Below are 25,830 nucleotides of genomic sequence, written 5' to 3' on the forward strand. Positions count from 1 at the left end.
ATTACAGATAGGAAGCATAAAAAGGAGTCAAGGAGCAGGCGAAGTGTAGTGGAAGCATCCCTGACCTTCCTGCTCCCACCACAAAAACCTGTCTCAATACTACCATGACACTCAACTGTCTTAGGATTTGTCTGCACCACTGTAGCTTAACTATATTGTTCAGGTGTGTGGATTTTTCACACCGCTGAAAAATGTATCTGGATCAACCTAACTTTTCAGTGTAGACCTGCCCTTACTTAAAAGCTACAAATAGGAATAAACAAAACAGATTTATCTGTACCCTTTTCTGTCAGATGTGTCAAAGACAGAGGAAATTTCAGATGTCTGAAAAGGCTGCGGGGACAATTCATCTTGCAATTTGACAATGATTATTTCTTTTTTGGGACCAATCTATGTCAAACCAATCAGCAATGAAATCATTCAACTTGGCTTGTTTAAACTATGACTACCCTATACCCACAACCCGAACCCTCAAGTCACTCTGTTGAATCACACTACTTCTGAGCCATGGATCCTGAACAATCTTACTCCTCCAGCTACTCCCCCAGAGTAGTGTCTTCTATTTTGTTGTGCGCTCTCTATCTGGAGAAGGTCCAGAGAACAGCAACAAAAATGATTAAAGGTCTAAAAAACATAACCTATGAGGGAGGACAGAAAGAATAGGGCTTGTTTAGTTTAGAAAAGAGAAGACTGAGAGGAGACATGATAGCGGTTTTCACGTATCTAAAAGAGTGTCACGGGGGGGAGGGGGGAGGTGTAGAATTGTTCACCTTGGACTCTGATGATAGGACAAGAAGCAATGGACTTAAACTGCAGCAAGGGAGGTTTTGGTTGGACATTAGGAAAAGCTTCCTGTCAGGATGGTTAAACACTGGAATAAATTGCCTAGGGAGGTTGTGGAATCTCATGACTGGAGATATTTAAGAGCAGGTTGGATAGATATCTATCAGGGATGATCTAGACAATGCTTGATCCCGCTGTCAGGGCGGGGGACTGGACTTGATGATCTCTCGAGATCCCTTCCAGTTCTAGTATTCTATGATCTTTTGTCTTTTTTCACCTTTCTGCAGTATCATAACAGCAATGTATTTGCACTACAGCAGTTATCTGCATCAATCCATCATAAACCTCTTCTCTTAAAAAGACACTCTTCCCATAAAAAAATAAGAATGTTAATAAAATAAATTATCTAAATCACAAATGAAAAAAAAGTTTGAGGGAAAATTAATCGGTACTGGAAAACTAGCAAAATCACCTGCCCTCTTCTATGTATTTCAAAGCTGTATAAGTATCCATTGTACTAACATTCTTTATTTTTAACAACAGAATAAACACCCAGAGGACACCAGATCTATCAATGAGCAAGCTTAACTCGACTTTTGAGGAAAATGCCTGATTTTTTTCATAGAAAAATGAAGAGGTTTTAGTTTTGTTTCTACGAGAACCTCTACCAGGAAAGAAATAGTCAGCTATGTACTGGTAATAAAAGGTTTATAAAACGAGGGAAATGTGTCTTTTAACATGTATTTGGTGTGTTATGCACAATTCCCCTTTTAGAAATGTTAACAGAAAAAGCATACACATAGTTAAAACTATTTTCCAACAAGAACGTATACACTATTTTCAATACACCATCCTGCTTCTTTTTGCAGACTTTATTAAATGCCAAAGATATAGTGCTATTAGCATTTAAAACAACAGCCTCAGCAGGTATATGTCTCATTCTTAAAGCCGAGATCCAGCTGGGATAATTAAAGGCCAATCTATCTCTCTTTCTTTTTTAACTGACTCTCTTAGATCTAGGACTTATGAACAACCTGCTGAGTGAAGTGTAATTAACTCACTCCTGTAAAACTACACAAGGGAATTCCATCTCAGCATTCCTTTGTAAATAATTTGCTAGTCACTACAATTGCATAAATTCAGCTGATGCTCTAGTTTTAAAAGAATAAATCAAAAACACCATCTAAAAAACACTCAAATAAAGATTAAGAATAAAATATTAATTATTTTGCCACTATTTCTTTTGACAGAGATCTGAATAAATTGAACAACTTAACAATGTGGATCCAGCAACATACCAGACCGAACATAGTGAACGCTATAGTACTTAACAACATGTGTAATCTTAATACACTAATAAATGGTGATTTTATCACCATGCACTGTGTCAATCCACAATATGAGAACAATGTTAACAGGGATCCAAAGTCACAATCTACATGCAGTCACAGGTTTCTAAGTAACGTTTTTATACCAAAAGTAATTCCAGACCAAAGTAAAACTAACGGCCATACCTGATACTCCTACAGAAAGACCACATAAGCAGGGATGGCAAAATGGCCAGGAAGTTCTGCTATGAAAAGGAGTCCTTTCAATACCTCGCTGAATACACTGAAATTTGGGGGGTAGCATGGTGGAGGAAACACTGCCTTCAAATTGTACAGATCTCAGGGAACTGTGGGCAAAAGTAGATGTATCCACATGCTATACTGAATCTTCTATTGTACTTCAGGCTCACTATGACAGTGCACAACAGTGGCCATGCTACTATTGGCTCTTTTGCCCGCCTCTCTAAGAAAGAGGTAAGCATAAAGCAGGTGTTAGTGACATTGGCTACATTAACTTTTGCTCAGAGATCCATGCACTTCTATAGGGAGCATGCTCCAAAGAGTGGCAGCTCCTCCAGTTCACTACCTTCTGAACAACTGGCAGCTCCCCCGGTTGATACCTACTGAACAACTGAGCCTCAGTCTTGTGGAATCAGGACAATGCAGCTTTTATGGATCATTGGGAACAAATGATGGAACTACTACCCCAACTTCTGCTGCAAAAATGCATCATCTGTTCATGTTAATGGAGGGGAGCATATTCAATGAATGCTACATTGCATTTATAAATATATACCTATTCAGTGGTAGCTGCAATAATCATAAATACTACACAATACACTTAAGAGTCATTTAAGTACTTTTTTTCTTTATCATAATACAGGTTGAACCTCTCTAGTCAGGCACCCTTGGGACTTGACAGGTGCTGAACCAGAGAATTTGCCAGACCACAGGAGGTCAATATTGTCTAACAGAATTACCAACACTTCCATTGCTTACTGGGCTCTTAGGACCTTTAGGGGTAAATTAGATAAATAACAGCACAGAACACTGAGCATCAAGACAGGTGGCTGTAAGAAAACTTTATGGGACCACAGGAAACTTGGTCATACCCATGGTAGTTGGACATGCAGCTAACTAAAATCATGCCAGACTACAGAGTGCTGGACTAGAGAGGTTCAAACTGTAATGAAACCCAATGGAAAAAACACCAAACTCTGGAATCTCAAAATAAAAAGTCAGAACTGACAGCTATGAGATTTGGAAGTCTGGGGTATTAGGCCTAGAATGGTGAAGGCTTTTTCCCCTATCAGCTTGAAATGGGGTCACCTCAGGTTAATTAGAAACACCTGTAAAAAGCTCTGTTCTGGTGAGAGAGGAGAAGCAGCTATGAGAAAACAAGAAACAGCAGGGAGAAAAGGCTGCTCCCAGGTGGAAGGATGTTATTCTGCCTATAACGGAAATAGCCAAGTTAACTTCTGGTGGGGGAAAGTATTGGTTACCAGCAAAATAAGGAAAGTGGTGGATATTAGCAGCAGAGATTAGGGATGCTAGAGATCAGGTAATAGAATAGTTGCATAACTGCATGAAATGTTAGTGGTTACATGACTATTCGATAGTTCCCAGGGACAGGACAGCAGCCAGTGCACTCCTGGCCCCACTCCTGGGGAGCCCTGTAATCCCACACTGCTGCCTCAGTAGCAGCACAAGGTGGCAGGGGGAGCTGGTCCATGAAGGGACCTAGTTTAAAAAGCAACTTCCTGTGTAGACCAGCTGTCTGCCTGCTATAGAGACAGCAGCCCCGGTCCATTGGGAGTCTGAGCTCCCCACAGACAGAGGCTGCTCCTCGGGATTCAGTGGATTCCAGTGGAAAAAACACCAAACTTAGGCATGGCGGGCCAAGGCTCGCTACAGACTGAAGTTGCTCCATGGGATGCGGAACAGCCTCTGTCCAGCCTCTGCCCTTAGTGGGCCCAGACTTGCCACAAACAGAGGCTACTTCGTGGCAGCCTCCCCTCCCACCCATGCTGCTGTCTCTTTTAAGCCAGCTCCCTTAGCACTGACTCCTGTTTCCCCACCTCCTTGCTGCCTCTGATACAGAGGTAGCAAGGGGGGGAATGCATGTAGTCGACAAGATTAACTGATAAAGCTTAGGCTTATTGGTTAATTGTATAGTCGAGTACACATTGACATCCCTAGCAGAGATATGTATTTCTTTGGTACTGTTGTTTTTTTGTGAGCTTGTTTTGTTTTTTTAAGAAAAAAAAAATTCAGGCCTACCCTGGGCCCCCCTTGTAAATACTGAAAAATAAACCAAAATGAAGAAATAAGCCTCCAGTGTAGGACTGATATACTCTAGGCCCCACCAACAGAGGGAGAAATGTTGAAGCAGATGAGGCAAATGAGATCCCTTGCCAAGTTTCTGTAATGAAGAAAACAATTCTGCTAAATCATTTTTGGTATCAAAGAAACTAAATAGTTGAACTAAAAGCCTTTCAAAAGGAGTTTTACCATAGAAATATAGATTTAAGATCTCTCAACTTCAGTTCTGAAGTATTATGTACTATATTTTTCATTCTCTCTCAAAATACATATTTCTATTACTTCTTCATTTTATAAAATGTGTACAATACATTCCCCCCCTGCTATTGAGAAGATGTTAACCTTTAGTATAACTCAAACAGGATGAATTTACTAATGGATCTTTAATGTATCTTATTGAACTTTCCAGACAGAAACTACAACCTAGACAATCACCTTTAACTTAAACTAAAAACCTACCCTAAAACCATACTCTGAGCCTTGCCATATAAGGTAATCCATATGCCATTTTAGGTCTTAAATTACTCAGCATGATGTGATCATTTGGCATTTGCTCACTGCTGCAGTCATTCTGAGCTAATGAAAGCATAAACAGAAATGCTTCTTTACAGTTCCATAGAAAAATATTAAGCCTGAATATGGCTACATGCTTTGCAGTATGTTGACATTTTCACATTATCAACAAATACTAATCATACCATCAAGGCAGCTAAATGTAAATATCATTTTTCACAATATTTTCCCCACACTCAAATAGGATTTTCCACAAGTGATTTGCTTGCATCATTGTGATTCACCTGAAAAAAGTCAACATGCAGGTAATGTTTGCCACAGTTCTTTAATGAATTTGGTGACCCTTTACTGCACATTTTCAACATCCACACAACTGAGATTAAAACAAATAAAAGCAAACCTTTGTTAGAATTTAAGAATCCAATCTTTAAATGGGCCTCAACATGGACTCTAATATTTAGTGCTTCCAACAACTATTTAGAATTGGAATTTATTATACTACTACTAATTTATATAATCGTTGCATTTAACTAATATGTTCCAAGAATTTCAGAGTGCTTTGCAAACATGATTAAATTAACTCTCGCAACGCCCATCTGAAGTTGCCTGACATTATGCTCAAACCTGACGGCATTTCTCTGTTTGTCTGTAACATGACTACTTTAGAACTCCATATCCAATCAGATACCTTTTCTATTGAATGTGGATTTCATTGCCACCTGCTGTGCTTTTGTCACCTTAGGATCAGACTACAGTTATGCTTTATAGTGCTGTATCTTACAACTATTCAGAAACCATAGTCAGATCAGAACACAGCAGACTGCCTCCTAGGGTATTATCAGCAGCATATTATACCAGTACTCTGCTGCATCAGTTCTTTATTATTTTTTAGACAGCAAGTACATTCTATTTCTGATCTGAAAACTGACGATAAAAATGGCACTGTAGAACTCCATGCTTATGGTCTCTGATTTCATATTAAAAGTGCTCACTTTACAAGTGAACATTTTTTTTCAAACTGCCAGCTCCGCAGGATCCCCAGTCTGGGCTCAGGTGGTTATCACCATCAGCAACAAAGGTTCTGCATGGCAAATTATATATGCACTACCCCAATTATTTTTAAGTTAAGCCCTCAGGGATACCTGTGCGTGACCTTATATTCTAATTACGCTCTGAGTTTGGACCCACTGCCCTTAAATGGAAATCTATAGACAAATTGGTAGATGATACAAAAGGAAGAATAGAATCCAGCTCAGTCTCTCGTTAGCTGCTTTGACTCTTCAGAGCTAATAGGACTAAAAAGCAATGAGCTTGTGACTTAAATCATCAGTTTTTCTTCTGAATACACAGAGAAGGCAGATCTGTTGAATAAGGAGGTGTCACTTTTTTAAACTATATTTCACAATACATCTGCTCCTTTCAGATGTTGGTTTTGAGTTATAAAGCCACCTACTTCTCCTGAGATCCTGCCAATTACAATTGCTGGAGACACCCTGAACTGAGACCTTGGTTTAAATAGGAAGGGCTTTTGACAGTATTTTTTTTTTTTTTGTTAAAGGACCTGGACTATGGATTTCACCTGAACCTCAGGGGGCTGAACCAGCTCAAGTTTAAGATTTGATTATTTTCGTAGGCATTTGAGGGCTTACAACATATGTGGTTTGTTGGGGAGGGAGAAAAGATACTAGTTAGGATACTACACCAGGTTTTCAGTTTTAAAATGAGTTGTGTAATTTAAAAAATTGGTCTCAGTCAAAATTTTCAAACTAGAGTAGTGTTTCTTAAACTGTTTAAGAACAAGAAACACCAAACAATATTTTTTTATGAGAAATACCAAGGATTTTTTGTTGAGAAAAAAAAAAGTCAGGGGGAAAGGCTCAGGGGGGAGTTATTGAGGTAAAAAAAGAGTCGGGGGAAAGGTTTTTTTTGTTCAATAAAAGTCACCTGCCCCTTTAACGGATGGCCATTTTGAATTCTGTTGTTCTCTGTGGCACACCTCCGACTGCCTTGTGGCACAGTGATGTGCCACAGAACGCAGTTTAAGAAACAGTGAACTAGAGAGTTTAATGTTAGGCATCAAAGTCCATAGTTAGGCACCTAAAATAAATGGCCTGAATTTCAAAGTGATTGAGCACCCAATGAGGGTTACCAGATGGTTTTAGCCAAAAATACCAAACACCCTCCCCCCCCCAAAAAAAAATGGGAAAAAAATTCTGTTGAGGAAAAAAGGAGGAGACCAAAGTAGTTGTTGAGCACAAAAATAGGTGTGTCCGGGGGGCCTGGTGTGGGGGGGGGGGGGCAGGCGCTGGGCCTGGTTGCCGAGTGTGTCGTAGGGTTGCCAAGTGTCTGGTATTTTCACCTCCTGGCAGGGAAAAAACATCAGAAAATACCAGACATTTTAGGTGTCCAGTATTTTCTGATTTTTTTTTTACCAGACAGGAGGCAAAAATAACGGACTGTCCGGGTCAATACCAGACACCTGGCAACCCTGCACCCAACAAAACAGATTAGCCTATAAAACTATGCCGTTTACAAGTATTTAAATGTTTCTATAACTATGAAATTTCACAATCCTGTTTGATTACTTTCAGGTACCTGAGACTGAAGGACCTTACAAGAATTCCTGATATTGCCACATACTGAATTGCCTGGTTCCTGCACTGGAATTTAACTAGAAGACTATGTTTAAATTCCTTGAATTTTCAAAGCCTAAACACATCTGTATGGATAAGATTCCATTCAGGCAGACTGGTGATCCAGCAAAGCTATTCCTGAAGTGAGTCCTACAGATTCTCCCTTAAAGGTCTCTCTAATGGATAGGAGGAGTGCAGGCCAGCATAGAGATGTTAAATTTAGATTAATTGGCTAATCGAATAGTTGATGCAATTTGCATTGACTACTCGATTAGTTGATAGGTCACCTCTACCTCCCAGGGCTGTTGCTACACTTCAAAGATGAAAGTACTGCGGGGAGCACAGGGCCAGTGAGGGACTCAAGCAGTCCCCTGCCGGCCCCGGGCTGCAGGCAGCATTTCAAAGCAGCCCTGGGCTCCACATGGCGCTGCCACTTTGAAGCCCCCTCTCCTTTTTCTCCCCACTCCTCATTTCTGCCTCTTTCTGATAGACTAATGATTAATCGACTAGTATGTCGCCTATCCAATAAGCATTTGGATAGTCGACGAGTCATTCATATCCCTAGGCCAGCACCTAGTGACTAACGGGTTAAACTCAGGTACCTAGTGAGTGGTGGTGGCAGAAAGCCAATGGAAAAGACTGTTGAAATTTGAATTGTATGTAGATATCTAGATGCTGCTTCTTTTGTGTGAGTTCTAAGTTAAGGGCTGGAGGGAGCAACATGCAGTCGTCATAATTACCATATCTACAAGGAATATTGGGCATGGGAGTAAACTGGGCCTTGAAGTACAGACCAGCACGGATCGTGAGTAGAAAGAAGAATGTATGTTTAGTTGTGATCATGGTATTTTTCTTTGTTTTGGTTGTTTGGTTCAGCTTCTCTGTGTAAAATCCATGTGCTCTCCTTCTTTCCCAATTCACGATATTAAAGCTGTACCTAGAGATACTATGTTCTCTGTTTTTTAATTGTTTTTGTCAGTTGCTATGTAACACTTAGCAACTAAGTATGCTTTATTAAGGATCTCTTTTTGTTTTGTGTTAATAAAGTAATCTTTTTTACAGAGGTGAATGATTCTTGTGTCCTGGAAGGTAACAGGTCTGTGTCTGTGCCTGCCTAGCCTGAGAGGTCAGCTATCAAAGACACAAGTTGTTTTCTGTGTTTTTCTTTGCTTCTTTTTTCAAGCTCTCTTGTGGTAGAAAAGCATGGAGTATCCCTGGAGAAGGAATTCAAATGTTCCTTCCAGGTTTTTCAGGGTTCTTTTAAATCACTTGATGGTGGCAGCCTATCTTCCAGAGCCAGTGCACCTGTAACTCTGGGGAAGGTTGGCTTTTTTTTTTTTTTTTTTTGGTAAGCAGAGCCTATAGAGGCAAGGTATTTAAGGTCTTTTGCAGGCCCTCACCTTCTGCACTCAGAGTGCCAGAGTGGGGACAGCCCTGACAGTCCCAAACACTGAATGGGTCTGTTATTTGTTCAGCACCAACACTGTGCTCAGTGCTATGCAATACATAAAACCAGGGTTAATCCTTGCCAGATGAGGTCATAGGCCCTGAGTTTGCAGGCCCCAAGACTGAAAAAAAAATGCATGTAGCTAACTTTATGCACAAGTACTCCTAGTGATGGAGCATACAATTCTAAAACGAACTTGACCTACTGTGTATGCCAGCCTTGCCAAGCAGCAAACTGATTTTTGACCACCCAGAAATTGCTGCAACTAGGTCCTGGATCTCACTACAGACATGCAGACAGGATTCCAATGAAAATTCAAAACTGATATCACTTTCATTGTTCTGTCAGAAGCATGTGACACAATCTGGAAGGATGGTCTGCTACTGAAGCTGAACAAAGAGATCCCTTCTGTGCAGATTCACAAACTGCTGCAACACCAAGTTTAGCAGTTGAAGGATGAGCTTATACCTAAAGAGGTCAAACCAGCTAGCCACACACTTTTAATATTGGGCTAGAGCAGTGGTTCTCAAACTTTTTGGGCTCCGGAGCCCTTTACATGCGTAAAAATTTATGCGGAGCCCCAGCGGTCCACTGATTATATGTGTTGTACCCAGGGCTCGACAAATAATGCAATCTACTCACCTGTGGCGAGTAGACTGCAACCCAGAAGAGCTGGGTTTGGGTGATCTGCCCATGTGCAGAACGACCTGTGCATGCGCAGATCGCCGGACAACACGGCTGGCGAGTGGGGCTCGCAGCAGTTCGGCGAGCCCTAGTTGTACCTATCCATGTTTCCAGTTTGTCAACCTCGCGGAGCCCTTGGAGATATCTCGTGGAGCCCTGGGACTCCGCGGAGCACAGTTGAGAAACACTGGGCTAGAGAAAGACTCTGTTCATGCTCCAACACTCTTAAAATGTGTACATGAGTGCTATACTTGAAACAGCAGCTCAGAAATTTGCATATGGTGATGATTTGGCACTCACAACTCAGGCCCATGAGTTAAAGAACATCAAGTGACCTTTACATCTGACCTTAAGATCATAGAGGAGTACTTCCAAAACTGGCAAATGAGATCAAATCCAAGCATCTCAGCAGTCTCTATTTTCCCCCTTGATAATACAATGCAACAAAACACTAAGGTTATGTCTACACTGGCAGCTTTTTGAGCAAGAACATCTTGCACAAGGGTTCTTGTGCAAGGCGTCTTGCGCAAGAAAACGTCCACACTGCCATGTGCGCGATGTGCTTTTGCACAAGAGCTCCCATGGCAGTGTGGACGCTCTCTTGCACAAGAAACCTCTGATGGCCATTTTAGCCAAAGGGCTTTCTTGTGCAAGAAATCCCTGCCGAGCGTCTACACTGCCCTCTTGTGCAAGAGCTCCTACGCAAGAGGGCTTACACCTGATAAAAAAGAGCGTAACTCTTGTGCAAGGAGCCCTCTCTTACCACGCCGTACTGTAAATTTCCTTGCACAAGAGCGGGCAGGCAGTGTGGACGCTCTGTAGATTCTTGCGCAAGAACGGCCGTACTTGTGCAAGAAGCCGCGCGAGTGTAGACATAGCCTAACTGTTGAGTTTTGTGGTAAAACTGTGTTAATACCTCAAACCTACATATCTCAGGAAAATTCCTATTTGCACATTGACCTTTCTTGACTATTTCAAGAAAGTAGCCTCTGGAGTGAAGACTTACATCAACATTATTTAGAAGTTAGCAGGAACAAGCTGGTTTTAGCAGAGTTGCAGAGTACTGTGCACCAATGTAAATAAGAAGCTGCCATTCCCAACTTGTGGATAGGCAGCTGAATCAGACCATGCAAATCAATATGGGATCATTAAAATCAACACCTCTACCGTGGCTTTCTGTATTAGCAAACATTGAACATCCAGCTATCACATAAGATATTGCCACAACATGAGAACTAAAACCCACCAAAGACTATTCAGAACTCCCCATCCAGAAGGTTATGGATGACAAATCTTAAAAGCCCACAAAATAATGAAAATCATAATGGACACCTCATGAAGATCTCATATATCTGGATCTGGCCAGGGACTGGCAAAATGTCTGGACTCATCTAGGGATGTAAAAGTGTAACCGTTTAAATGGTTAACCAATAAGCATCAGCTTATCGGTTCCCATTACAATTACATGCCAGCTCCTTTGGAGCAGGGTTGGCAGATGTCAAAAAAACCCCAAACAAACAAAAAAAATTCTTTAAAAACTGTGTGGTGAGGCTTTTTGGCCCTAACAGGCTGCTGGTGGCCACCTGCCATCTTGCCTCCCTATGCTGGACCGGACAGCTCCGCAGTAAGCCCTAGGGTTGCCAGGCTGCCTCCATATTGAGCCGGACAGCCTGGGATTTTCGCCTCCTGGCCAGGAAAAAAAAAAATCAGAAAGTACCGGACATTTTAGGTGTCCAATATTTTCTGAATTTTTTTTTACGAGACAGGAAGTGAAAATACCGGACTGTCTGGTTCAATACCGGACACCTAGCAACCCCACACTGAACTGCATCTAAACAAGTAATGGAAGATAAGGTTACTTGATACAAAAAGTGAAAAATCCTCTGTGTGTGACTGCAGTAAAAATATCAAACCAAATGCATCATAATACAGTGGGCCAAATACGAATTCAAATATTTGGGGTTTTATATAGGTTCTATATAGGAGCCTATTACTCCCCAAGCCCATCCAAATTTTTCACACTTGCTATCTGGTCACTCTATCTTGATCCCACCTGGTACCACCATGGGACCACTCCAGAGATTCATGGATTCAGAGGATTGAGTCAGATCTGGCAACTGAATGATGACTGCAGGATGGCTGACAGACTTGCCATGCCCCTAGGCAAGATGAAGGGGGCGGGATGGCTCGATGCCCAGAAGAGGTGGGGCCTCGGGCACAAGGAGTGGAGATGAGGATAATCTCCCCCAACTTCAGTGCTGCCCAGGGTTCTGATGGCAATTTAAAGGGCCCAGGGCTCCTGCTGCTGCCATAGTAGCAGTGGCCAAGAGCCTTAGGGCCTCAGGACCTTTTAAAAATTGCTGGACCCTAAGGCAGTTACCCCTTATGCCCTCCTTGTTCCAGTCAGCATCACTGGATACCTGGTGTGACACTGTTAACCATAGTTACTGTTACCGGCACAACAGGTCTTACCAGGCTATGCACATTTGATGAGGACAACTCCCCAGCTAACCAATGTCTTGAAACCTCTCAAATAAACCCCAAAATTTCAAAGTTGAACATCAGATTCAGGCTTGCTCAACTGTCATCTAGCTAGTCTCATTTCTACTTACAAATGCAGACACAGAAACTCATAAGACATACTTAATTTAATAGGCTTCTACTTCTTTCAATTTCTTGTCAATTCAAGGGGTTTCATTGTCTTCCTAATATTAGAACACGAGTGACACCTAGTGGACAGAAAAGAAATCAGAGATATAGTATTAGACTATTAACAAAACTGATATAGTCTCTAGAATTTATAGTCCATTATTTTATCTTTTTGAGTTACATTCAAGAGATTACTGTAATAGAAAAACTGTGTGTTCGGAAGAAACCTTAAAAGCTTTGTCCTCATTGAAAAATAAGGACATGATGCTAAAAAAAAAAAAAAAACAAGGATGAAAAAAACAGAATGCATTCAACCACATACATTATATTAATGTACAGCTCCTAGCTCAGTGAATCTTAAGAGTGAGATTCTGTGCTGTGTCAAAATATACAGCCAAGTAGACGGGAATATTTAAGGTGGCATTGAGCCATCTAGCGCCTTCCTAATCCTGTTTACTTTGGGGGACAGAGAGGTTGTAGAAAGTCCTCATTGGTGGTGGTGCAAATAGTGAAGAAAATTATGTCTTTTTTTTTCTTCCTCTTTTACTGATCACATTCCCAAAACTCCCAGACCATTACAGTAAATAAAAGTATCTAAGTCAAAAGTTGATCCATGGACCTAGGTTACTTTGAAACCATGCAAAATTATCTTATTTGGGTATTATCAACAAAATGTAATTTATAAGAATAAATCATACTCCTCTAAGTCTTTTTTTAAGCTACATATAAATTACCCGCCAGATGGCACTGTTAGACTAATCTACAACTAGAAAGTTTTCCAATCACCTAAGAATACCTATAAACACATTGTTAATTTATAAAGAAATCATCTTCTCTATCAAAATTAACTTACTTTATGCATGTAGTGCAGAGATAGTCCTGTGGTTAACACACCAGACTAGAAGTCAGGAAATCTGCATTTTGTTGTTTCCAGATCCTCCTCCCCCCAGTGTGTGTGTGTTACCTTGGGCAAATTCTTTAAGCTGTAAAACAGGGATAACAGCCTCTTGAAGGGTTGATGGGAGGCTATTTTGTACGGTACTCAAAATCCTTGTTTGGAAGGCACTTCATAAATGCAAACTTGAAGTTTTATGAATTTATCAAAACTATTATTTTGATGATTTTATTGGTTCCGTAACAAGAAAAAGAAACCCATATAGGAAGAAGTGTTGTATTTCAATACTGTTAAACAAAATCAATTTATTTTAGCAGACAAGTCAAGTAGTCACCCCCAACTGACTACCAATAAACTGAATGTAAATGTGCTGACACTCTGCAATTCTATGGAGTGCTCGACCCGCCCTCCTCCCCCCGGTCCCATGCTCCTTTTCCATCCATTCCTTCCTCCAAACTTCCACCACTTCCAGCCTTTGTTTGCTCTCATTCCGCCTCTTTCCAATTTCACTCTGCCTCTTCCCACCTCATTCTGCCTCTAACCCCGCCTCTTCCTGCTCCCACTCCTCCCCCATCCTGACAGCACCTCCTGCATGCTACGGAACTGCTGATCGCCAGTTGATGAGAAGTGCTGATGCGGGGAAGGATCTGATTTACAGGGTTGCTGAGCACCCACAATTTTTTTTTTTTTTTTTTTTTTTTTTGCCTACAGCACCTCTGGAGTCAGCACCTATGGCTGAATGTGCAAACCAGAAGGAACATCATTTGTCTGCTTGGGAGAAAAAATCCATCCAAAGCAACAGATGATGCTAAAAAATTACCATTAAAAATGGTAGAGAGTAAAGACATTGTTTTCTGAAATTCATGCATTGGAGCATCACACAAAAAAATGACGCACATTCCAGATCACTACATTTTTATGCAAGTTAAAATGGTATTTATCAGATGTCTGACATGCCTGCTACTGCATGTGCTCACCCACTTCTTTCTCTCTCTCCCGCATCTGCACCTCCAGAACAGCCACCACTGTTGGTTTTGGAGGTGTGGCCCATAATGCTTACTCTATTATTTTTTATATGGCCTCCATCACTTTATTATCTGAGTGCTTGATTTCACACGAGATAGTAACCTGAATATAAATGTCCCTAAAAATCACTTGCCAACTTCTGCCTAACCACTCCACTCCCTTTTCCCCCCACTCCACCCCGCCGGGTAATCTAACAAGCTTATTCTTGTCCACCACAATTACACTCCACCCTATATATGTGCGTGATTAATACCACAGTTTCAGGGTTTTATAATTAAAATAGTGAAGCCAAGTACTCCTGAACACTAATAAAATCCCCATTGGTTTTACGGAAGACATTGCTTTGTCCTGATTTCTGTAAACCCCAGTGGACTGGACACCCGAAGGAGCCACCAGATAACTGAACTTTTAGAATGGATAGCAAGTGAGCTGGGAAGTATGTACACACCTCAGGAACCAAGCACAGATTTACCAAGTGATCATATACTCATTCAATTACATCTCACAAGAGTAGCCCAATTAGCCAGCTCTTCCTCACACAGGCTCCTGCCTAATCTATGGCAATCTTCTTATAGTTTCCCATCATTGTTGACACTTGTTGTTATACTTTATTAATTATTATTATTATTATACATAGTGTTGATTAAAGCTGCTCGGAGAAGAGTTATGACATTTAGTTGAAGATGCCAGCAGCCCATATATACTAAGTCTCCCAATATGCCAACACTAGTGGATCTAAACAAGTATTAATTATTGTGGACAATGTCTTAAAAACTTTCCACAGCACAGACAGGGCTGTACAGTCAGAATTAAACAGAGTCTGAGCACACTGCTGAAAGTGGCAAGTTTACAGGCAGTTTGGCTGCCATGCTACCATATGCAAGCAGTTACTAACCTATATTTGGAAGTAGCATCCATGCTTCTGTTCACCTCCCCTGCAGCTTGTAAGTACTGGACTATTGTTTGGTATTAGGGATGATGGTGGCAAAGCAAACGTGAAGAAAAGGATTGAGACTGGAAGTGAGAGAGGATGTTTTGCAGGAGGGAGACATGAGGGAATAACTAAGGCAGGAAGGAAGATTAAAAAGGTTAAAGCAAGGGAAAAGACAGGTGAGAAAGGAGCATAAGAAAATATAGTTAAAAGCAGAGAAAATATGATGAAAGAATGAACATCCAGTGCAGTTCATTTGTTTAGTAGGTTCTTCATAATAAAAAGAGATTCGGTCACTACTATTGTCTCCCAATTAAGTAGGATATACCAGTGTTTCTCAACCATTGGTACAAGTACCCTTAGGGGTACTCGAGAAGTCTGGTGGATACATCAACACAACTAAAATTTGGAGAAAACTGAATTTTTATTTTAAGTTTTACAGCGTTTTATTATTTTTGTACTTTTTACACCCAAAAATGTCATCGCCTACACGGCTACAATTAAGTTGTCCAAACAAATGTGTTGCAATGGTAGAAAAAAATTGTGTGTCTGAAAACTGTAGGTACTGGGGGTACTTATTATTATTTTTTTAAAAAGGGGTACTTTATAACAAAAAAGGTTGAGAAACACTGGGATATACAAACTATTCCTGAGCAATAAGAATGTTTAAATTTAGAGCCAACTATAAATGCTGACTACTTATTTTACTCCAGAATAAAATAAAGGCACCTTAGTTTGAGAAATTGAAGATCATGCCATTTTATATTTTGCAATCAAAAAGGGTGGTGTTCTGAAAACTTACCTGGGCAAGCTGTCTTTCCACTTGTCACAGCTTGTTCAGGTTTAATTAGTGTAGGAATCTGTAACACAGTAAAAGTAAAATACAGATTTATACATAGTATACAAAAGCCAAGGATTAGAATTTATCACTGACATTTTTATTGCAAAGATTACAAAAATGTGAAAATTTCCTTATACACAGGAAAAATACTATACGAAATACTGTATACCCCCGCCAAAGCATAAACTCAGTGTGGCTATGGCCAGCTCAAAGGAAGTTCTTCCAAAGATGGATGAAAATCAGGAAACTCCCAAAGAAGAAGCAAAGAGGAATTGTTTTACATCATTTCTCCAGACCAACTTCTACTGTTATGTCTACAGGAAACCAGAACATATTTATCTAGCCAACAGAAAAAGGTTAGATAGAGGGCCAGTGAGCATACCTACTATCTATTTAACAAATAATCCTTTGTACGATTTATCCATCTCCCAACTCTTCATACTTTTCTTGTCTTTTTTCAGCTGAGAGCTCTCTGGGGCAGGAATGGTAACTTGTGTTTAGGAAATGCATAGCACATAGGCAACAAAGCAATCATAAACAATAATGCAGGTTGAACCTCTCTAGTCCAGTACCCTCAGGACCAGTACCAAACCAGAGAATTTGCCAAAACTTGGGAGGTCAATATTGTCCAGCAGAATTACTAACACTTACACTGCTTATTGGTCTCAGAAATTTAGAGGTAAATTAGAGCTAAATAATAGCAAAGGACACTAAGAGCCAGGACTGGTGGCTAAAAGCTTTATGAGATCATAGGGAACCTGACCACACACCATGATAAGTGTACATCTGGCTAACTAAAATCATGCTGGACCACGGATGTTGCTGGAGCAGAGTGTACCAGATTAGAGAGGTTTAACCTGTAGTACAGGCAGTCCCCGGGTTACATGGATCCAACTTACATCGGATCCCTACTTACAAACGGGGTGAGGCAACCCCGCACTAGCTGCTTCCCCCCAGCAGACCAGGGAGACGCGAAGCTAGCGCCCCTCCCAGCAGACCAGGGAGACGCGGAGTGGCTTTTCTCAGCAGACACCTCAGCTTGAGAATAAAGGACTGAGGGAAGTGAGGTGTGAGAGAATAAAACTGAGCTCTGGAGAAATGTTTGGCTAGAGTTTCCCCTACAATATGTACCAGTTCCGACTTACATACAAATTCAACTTAAGAACAAACCTACAGTCCCTATCTTGTACGTAACCCGGGGACTGCCTGTACTTTTATATAGGGATATAAGCGACTAGTTGAGTATCCAATTCAACTAGTTGCCTCAATCAGAGAGAGGAAGCAAGGGGCGGAGCATCAGCCGGTGCTGGGGGGAGCTGGTTTAAAAGCCAGTCCCCTTTCCCCAACATCATATCGGGGGGTGGGGAGGAACAGAGGTATAGTGGGAGACTGGGTGGCTCTTAATACATTTAAAAAGCACAAGCACACCAGGGGGGACCAGGAGCCAGCCTGGACAGTTGATTCCTGGCTTTGTCCAGTCCCCCCTGCTGCGCTCCAGCCTGGCTGTTCTTAAAACATTTAAAAGGCAGAGCCACAGCAGGGTTGATGGAAATCCCATCAACTAGTCAATTAGCTGATTAAACCCCATTTAAAATCCCTACTTCTATAATTCTGAAAAATGATCCAAACCCAAGCCTCTTTGAAAAGTAAACTAGAGCTTGGTTTACTTTTAAAAGTTATATTGGCATCATTACATCAGTCAGGGTTGTAAAAAAAAAAAAAAAAACCAGACCACTGTCTGACAGCTATGCTGACAGAACATGCAGTGTTGATACAGCTATGCTGACAGCAGAGTGCATCTGTCAAGGTACCAAACATTGTTTGAAGCAGTGGTGTACCTGAACAGGTAGAAATAGTCCTTCTGTGGGTATACACTGCATCTATATTAGGCTATGTCTACACTTTCAGAGTTTTTGCACAGTCAGTTTCACCGGCGATAAGGAACCAGTAAAAGAAAAGTGTGGTCACTTATGGTCACAAGTTCAGAATGTCTACTTTTGCAGCACTTCCCTCCCAGATGCAAGCAACACCTGAAGGCAACTATCCCACAGTACAGCTCTTGTAAGAAGCAAAGGAGAGGGGAAATCATGAGGCATCCTGCATCCCTGCACATCCCCCTTGCCCCAAACACTGGTCAGCTCCAGTAGCTCAGCATTGCTACAAGCAGGGGATTGTTTGTTCCATGGAGCAGGCATTGTCACCTGTCCAGACAGTATGGGTACGTCTAGACTACAGGGTTTTGTCGACGGAAGTTTTGTCGACAGATACTGTCGACAAAACTTCTGTCGACATAGAGCGTCTAGACACATTCAGTTTTGTCGACAAAACCCTGTAGTCTAGACGCAACCCTACAGGCAATAACACCTTCTGTCAACAGAACTCTGTCGACAGAAGGTGTTATGCCTCGTAAAATGAGGTTTACCAGCATCGACAAAACTGCTGAGTTCTGTCGACGTTATGTCGACAGAACTCAGCGGTAGTGTAGACGTAGGTATAGTTTTGTCGACAAAAGTCCACTTTTGTTGACAAAACTCAGTAGTCTAGACACACCCTAAGTGAGCACTTGCCAAGAAAAAGGAGGGGAGTTTCAAATTTCCCAGGGCTTTACAAGGAGCGGGAAGACATCTGTTTACCTGGTGTCAGAGCAGCAGAGCTGTTGGCTAGAGTGGTCACCTGCACATTGTGAGATATCCTACGGAGGCTACAAGCTCCATAAACAGTAAGAAAGTGTCTTCACTTGCACATCACTGCTAAAGAATCAGCAGTAAGAGCTGTATGCCTCTTGTGGAGGTGGTTTTCTTTTTGCAGTGATATTTCTGAATTTTACCACAAAAAGTCATTGGCACCTAACAAAGCTCCCTTAAATTCTAGCCTAGACCAGGTCAAACAAGACATTTTTGGTGGCCTCAGAGTACAGCCACCAACTCTTGTGATGGCCATTCTGACAATTTTTCCGAAAATACATAACTAATTTTAGGAAAAACAAATAAATATGCACATATATAAGTCCAAATCGTAATTCATGTAGATTTTTATTGCAGAAAATAATAAAAACGTACAATTGTCACTATTCTTTACTGGGCCTAAACAGAATAGAAATAAATATGCATTCTATGTTCTTATCTTTTTTGTTGTTGTTGCTTCTTTTGGTTGCTTGTGTGTGGGGGGGGGGAAATTCACTAGTTAGTAAGCCTGTTTGTTAACACTGCTTCCCTCCTCCCCTCCTCCCCCCCAACCGGGGTGCTTTCCTTCTCTAGGCCCCGGCTTTAAGTAACTGAGATGACCATAACCTGCAGCAGGGGTTCCCAATTCCCACACACCCCTCAGTTAGAACATAGTAGTGCAGAAAGTGCAGCCTGAATGATTTTGGAAACTCAGGTGACAACTAACAGGAAATTTAGAATGATTTAGTCATAACACAACAGATACTTAAATAAATATTTAGTAAGTCATGAAGGTATTTTTAAAAGCATATTCTGCACAGCTCTTCAGCATGGAGACTGCTTTTCTACTAATTGGGGGAGGCCACGTCAGTGCCAATCCCAAAAGGTGGCTCAAGTCTATTAATGCAGCATACAGTCCAAAAATCTGTTATCAGAAAATCTGTTATCTGTTGCAAGTACTGGAAATCTAAGGCTTTCAGAGCAATTATAAATTAGAGCTCCTAGTTTTAAAAATTATTTTGATTAATTTCCTAATTGATCATTTAACTGTGAAATTAATCAACACTTTCTAAAGAAACATAATATACCCAACACCTATAAAAGTGCTAATTTTTTGTGCAGACTATAGAAAACAAATAGTAAGCAAGGCTTTGCTATATTTGCTTAATAGGGATGTAAAATTCAATGTTATTCGTTAAGCAGTTAAACATGAAGTTTAACCAGTTAACCAATTAAGGAGGGGCCCACTCCAGCCCAGCAAGGGGGGAGGGGAGGGAAGAGTACTCCAGCCTCCATCAGTTCACCGGAGCCAGTAAGCATCACCCATTAAGGGTGATACTTATCGGTTAACCTTTCACATCCCTATTGCTTAAAATACATTATTGTGTGTATTATATATATAACACGCTCTCTCTCATTATAATATATATATTATAAATATATATTATATTTACCTGAATGTGCCTGTACTTCTTAAAAGTTTCAGTTAAAGAGGAATTTAAACACCAAAGTTTGGACATGGATCTGAAATTTTTCAAAATTTAAGATATTCAGGTCTGGAATTTAGAGTCATCTTTAATTCCCATTGTGCCTAACTTAGAATTCATCACACAGTTAAGATGTTACGGAAAACACAGAACACTAAGAAACTGTGTGGCAATGGCTGAAGTAATAAGAGACTTCTCAAACTGAAGTCTCTCTCTCTCAGATTCCTTATGATTTGCTTTTTTATTTTGTCAGTCCACGTGCACTGAGTATAAAAGGGCAGCATTTATATTGCATATATGGAGCCCATTTGCTATGCTATCCAAGTAACTACTTGTTCTGCTTCTTTGTCATTACTTCTGCACCCTGTGGCAACACCAATCTGGTACTAATAGATTTGGTTTTTAGCACAATTAACTGATAGGAGTGACCAAAGTGAGCAGTGCATAGATAACATGTTCCATTATAAAACTGTATAAAAGGATTTTCAGTATTTCTGCTCTGCCTTTCTAGCTCATGCAGCCACCCTATTTCTCACACTGATGTTGCATCAGACAGTTAATATAATAAATTTACATGGGTTGAACAGTACATTCCAAACACTACATCTATGTCCTTTTGAGGGGTTAGGATTTTTTCCCCTGGTTTTCTTTAATAGGTGTTCAGACATGGTTAAAAGAAAAAGAAGAAAATGTGCTCTGTGCCATCCAGTTATGTAGTTGGCGACTAGTCCTTTTTACCCTGCCAAGAAGTCTTGCTGTACTTCCAAGAGAAACAATGGCTTGTTTAGGACCTCTCCCATGAACTTCTAGTGTCAATTCATAAAAATGAGAGCATACATTGTTGTTTTTTTTAATTAAGTTTCTAGCACTTATGGCAAAGAACAAAAACTTCAAAATGTGAAGTGAGTGTAAACCAATGCAATGCTCCCCCTTTACAAAATCTCACACCAGATTGCACCAGTGAGAAAGACCTCTGGGCAAGTTCTGTATCTATTCAGAACTGATAAGTCAGTCAGTAAATTCTCATTTCAGCAAAATATGCTCTTTCTTGAAACGAAAATGTTTTGTGCACATGTATCAGTTCATCTCCATAAACCAGTTTCCAAGAAATGTCTGTCAGGATTCAGCAAGGTCTTTGGGTCTGGAGCACAGGAAAGGGAGAAGAGAGAGGGAGGAGAGATGTGATGTGGATAACACTTTTATTCACAGATTTTATAAAAATCACATTTAAATATATTCAAAGTGTAATTAAAATGTTAAATATATACAAATGAATAAATAGCAACAAATCCACTCCAAATAAACATTACACATCACTGTGGCATCACCAGAATCAAGTTTGCTCAAACATTATTAATACCTCAGGTCAATCAAAACACTTTTAGACTACAAGTGAGTTTATAAAAAGGTAGCGAATCCACAGGCAGACCATGATCACCATGCAGAAAAACCCCAGCACATCACACCCCTCAACCCCTCACTTTATCCTTGAGACAGATCAGAATGACCAGTTTGGTTTGACCCATTAACAAGAACAAAAACAACATATTGCAAACAAAAAAATCCAGGCTGTGTATCACAGTTTTAGAATAAACTCAAGTCTGGAGAAAAAAAGTTCCTAGCCACTGAAAAGCTATCACAAAAAAAACAAAGAGATCAAATGGTAACAATTGAGGAAAAAATGAAAAACTGCATCTAAACAGGATAGAGTAGGATTTTGCAATTGGTACAGAAGAAAAAAATAGGTCTCCAGTTTTGCACATCATAAAGGTCCCTTTTCTTGGGCAACAGGATAATTACTGCCCCATGACAAATGAGGGACAGCTCATTCCCCTGGCGGCACTCCAGGGCCACCCAGGAAAATATCAGGACTAATAAGATCCTAGAAATATTTATAAAATGTAGAAGACAGCCCATCTATTCCTGAGGTTTTGCCTGCAGAGAGCACAACAGAGCCCCTGCTAGGACAGAAGGGCCCCAGACACTGTTTCTCCGTAGTGAGACAGGGCAACCCATGGTGCATTATGTCATAGGACTCACAGTATCAAACACTACTGAAGGACACCAATGCTTTCTAGATTTCTAGAGAATCAGATATCAGACATGCCCTGGGCAGCTGGAGTCAGTGAATCTGCTGACAGTCCACAGTCTTCCTCTCCAAACCAAAAAAAAATTCTCATAGCTCCTTAAGTGTTATGCAGCTCAGTGAAATGGGCCAAAAATCAGTGCTCCCTTCATACATTCTCCTCCAGCAAGCACTCTGGAAGTTCATTGTAATGGGATGACACTCAGCACTCAAAGCACCCCATCTGGCCAAGTGTGTGTGCCTGCACTGCCTCAGTTTATCAGCCTTTGTGGCTAATCAGCCCTCTACCTGAGTCACACTCTGTGAGACTCAAACACCCCTTCAGGGACATACATTTTCCAGGGGCCCATCTTGGTGCCCTCTCTATGGTCTCTCAGTCTATTCCCCTCTTGAAGAGAATGGTACCTTCAGGGCTTCCCCTCCTGGAGACAGTGTCTTCACCCTTACCTCAGGGCTCCATCATAGTCCATCAATGTCTATCCATAGACCACAGTCTCTCACCAGCTCTCCACTTGGAGCTCTCCATGGTGCTGCCACTCCCATAGCCAGACAGTCACCCCATCTTCTCTTTCAGATCTCCACTACAGCTTACTGCTGCTTGGCTTTGCAACTCCTGCACCTCTAGCTTCCTTGGAGGACTTCTCTATGGTTTGCAGGGACAGATGTGGCAAGGGACACAAGCCTTCAGCAGGGGGCTCGAGGGCTGGTCCACCCTGTCACACTTATATTTTAGTATCAAGTTCCACACATCAAGGCGGTCAAAGATCCACAATGTCCCATTCCAGGAACTCAACATGACACAAGACCTGCACGATGACCTGGATGTAGTGTTGGCAAAGCAACTGAATTTGGATCTCTCTAATGTTCTGCCACTGTCTCAGGAACTCCTACAAGAAGTTCTGCTGCTGCCAATGCTACCAAAACACAGCAAACACCTGAGTGAAATTCAGGTCCTGAAACAATTTGGTGATAAAGTACCAATGGGAAGCACGGACAGGTCAAGGACAGAGATTTAGCAATGGTCAGATGAATGAACAGTAAACAAGGAGAACTGAACAAACATAATCATACTGGACTTTACAGCATAAAAGCAATCCAGTCTATCTTGAGCTGTGGTTGGGATGGCCCTGGAGCCAAATTATTGCCTCACAGTGACGTGAGAGAATATCCAGTTATCCAGTAACCCAAAGGTCTATAATAGACAATGAACCTCTACGACCAGATGTGGGTGTGGCTTCAAATGGCTCCTGTTTAACACACAATATACATATAGATGAACTCATCATCCCCACCTCTGAAGACGACAATAGCATCCAGGACCACAGCCAAATAGGGACTGGGTAATTGCAGAAAGGAAACATGGTCCTACCTCAGAGCAGGGGAACATTAAGAAAATCTAACAATCACAGCACCAGAACATACTTCCATCTGGTGGATCTGACCTTGCATAATCTCCTTCACAGAGGAGAACTGCCCTTTGTGAGAAAAGTACAGTCACCCCAGCACTGACATTAGAGCCATGGTTTAAACAGGAAATTATTTGGGTCTTTCCCCTTCTTCTTTGTTCAGATAGTTTCCCGGTCATCAGGATTCAAACAAATCTCTTGCAAAAAAAGACTAAACAGATTTTGTCAGAGAAGCTCAAGAACTTGTGCTCTTTAACAAATCACCCCGGTATGCATGAATACTTGGAGAGCCAGGGTTGAGGAGCACCACAGAAATCAGTCATTTTTTCTTTCAGTTAGGTAAATCCAGCTCAGATTATGTTAACAGCATAAGCCTGCCAAACTGGATTTACCTATGCCACTTGGACAGATCCACCTACAATCCTTTCTTTTCTTGAGAGAAGAAAAACAATACAATTCTTCTTGAGAGAAGAAAAACAATACGTTATAAAAACAAAACAGCTGCAATACAACACAAAATTTCAATCTTCTGCACCATTTACATAAGAGAATAGGCCAAGTAAGACTGAACCGCCCATGTCAGGCTTTTTAACTTGAGTAAAGATTACAGGATTGCACCATTATCTCAGTTTTATATTAGTAAACTCAAAGTAGAAATGAATTATGGAAGCCACAGATGAATCTCCACATCTTTTCTAGACTAACTGTACATTCCAGAAAAATAATATCGTCAACATGCCCAGCTACTTTTCAACAGATTCATATTCATAAAATGTGAAAACACTAGAACAAATAAATATTTAAGAACTGTGTGTTACCCAAAACTCTCTATTTAAACTCCTACTCTCTTCAAAGTTATGTCTGAGAAGTTAACAGATATACAAGCGACAGGATATATGTCAGGATAAAATATCTGCCACACTTATTATAACTAAAGTTTCTTAACAAGCATCCTAAAAACCACACACAGTACCGCTGCAAAAGATCTTATTCCACAAATGCTTATTCTTTCAGTTCAAACTGATACAAACTGTTTTGCAATGGACTTTCATTTATTTCATTGAGACACTGAAGTCTGTAACAAATTGTGAATTCCTGTTTATGTGAACTTGACTTTAAAAAAAAAACAGAATAGAAATTTTCTTCCTGAAAGGTTTCATTACTTATTGAAATGATTAATGACTTAAAGCAACAAGCCGGATATAAATTCATAAACACAGGCAGTTCAAATAGCATGTAACTGTATATTAAACCAACTCTTAGGTTTTCATGCTTAAATTTTCTTAACACAACAGAAATCTAAACACATCCAATCAGGAACAGACAGCTTAGTGAAAATGTTTCTGGAGACTTCCTAAATTGCATTTAATTTTTAAATAAAAATATTCTGTTTCCTATGTACAAACAATTTTAAAACAAATAGGCGTTTGACAAAAAAGAAGAAAAGTGAAAATTATTTTTAACATCTGGTATGATTTATGGTTGAAAGGAAAGGTTTCATAAACAGGAAATAAATAAAAATGATAGTTTGTACTACTTCAGAATAAGACGCTAACTGCCAAGTGGAGTATCTCCTTTAACTTGTTCACATGATCTCAGCCTGCAATTCTTTGTCCCATATCAATCCCTAAAAACTATCCACCAAGTCTCATTCTCCTTCCACTCAGCCATTAGCTACTGTACACCATACTTTGGAAACCAAACCCTGCACCATTGCTTACCTCCCACCTGCTATTTATCTAGATGTTGCAGGTCAACCAACACCTTTAGATGATCCAGTCCTTTAAAACTAAATATGTAGCAGTGTCATGCTATGTAGGAAGGGACTGGGGAGCATCACCTATTTTTGCAAAGAATGGAGTAATTTTGGATTGTAATCTTGGTTCTGCCACTCACTTACTGGGTGATCTTGATCAAATCACACTTCTCCACGGGTACGTCTAAACTACATGGCTCCATCGACGGAGCCATGTAGATTTGTTGTTTTGGCAAAGGTAAATGAAGCCGTGATTTAAATGATCGCGGCTTCATTTACATTTACATGGCTGCCGCGCTGAGCTGACAAACAGCTGATCAGCTGTTTGTCCGCTCAGCGCGCTAGTCTGGACGCTCCCTGCCGACATCAAAGCCCTTTGT

General features: G+C 40.7%; 1 protein-coding gene across 16 annotated transcripts in view; it reads right to left on the minus strand.

Moving 5' to 3' along the window:
- Positions 1 to 25,830, minus strand: part of GNG12 (G protein subunit gamma 12) — a 74,335-nt gene that overhangs the window by 40,243 nt on the left and 8,262 nt on the right. For 6 of the 16 annotated variants that reach the window (XM_075936212.2, XM_075936208.2, XM_075936211.2 and 3 more), the window contains one exon: positions 16,014 to 16,071. The gene's annotated coding sequence lies outside the window, so the exon portion shown is untranslated. Of the gene's footprint in view, positions 1 to 12,353; positions 12,440 to 13,212; positions 13,343 to 16,013; positions 16,072 to 25,830 lie in introns of all 16 variants that reach the window. The other 10 variants (XM_075936210.2, XM_075936209.2, XM_075936207.2 and 7 more) reach the window with 2 other exon arrangements.

The sequence above is a fragment of the Pelodiscus sinensis genome, chromosome 9, assembly GCF_052426305.1.
Source record: "Pelodiscus sinensis isolate ZL-2025 chromosome 9, ASM5242630v1, whole genome shotgun sequence".
Taxonomy (NCBI): Eukaryota; Metazoa; Chordata; order Testudines; family Trionychidae; genus Pelodiscus; species Pelodiscus sinensis.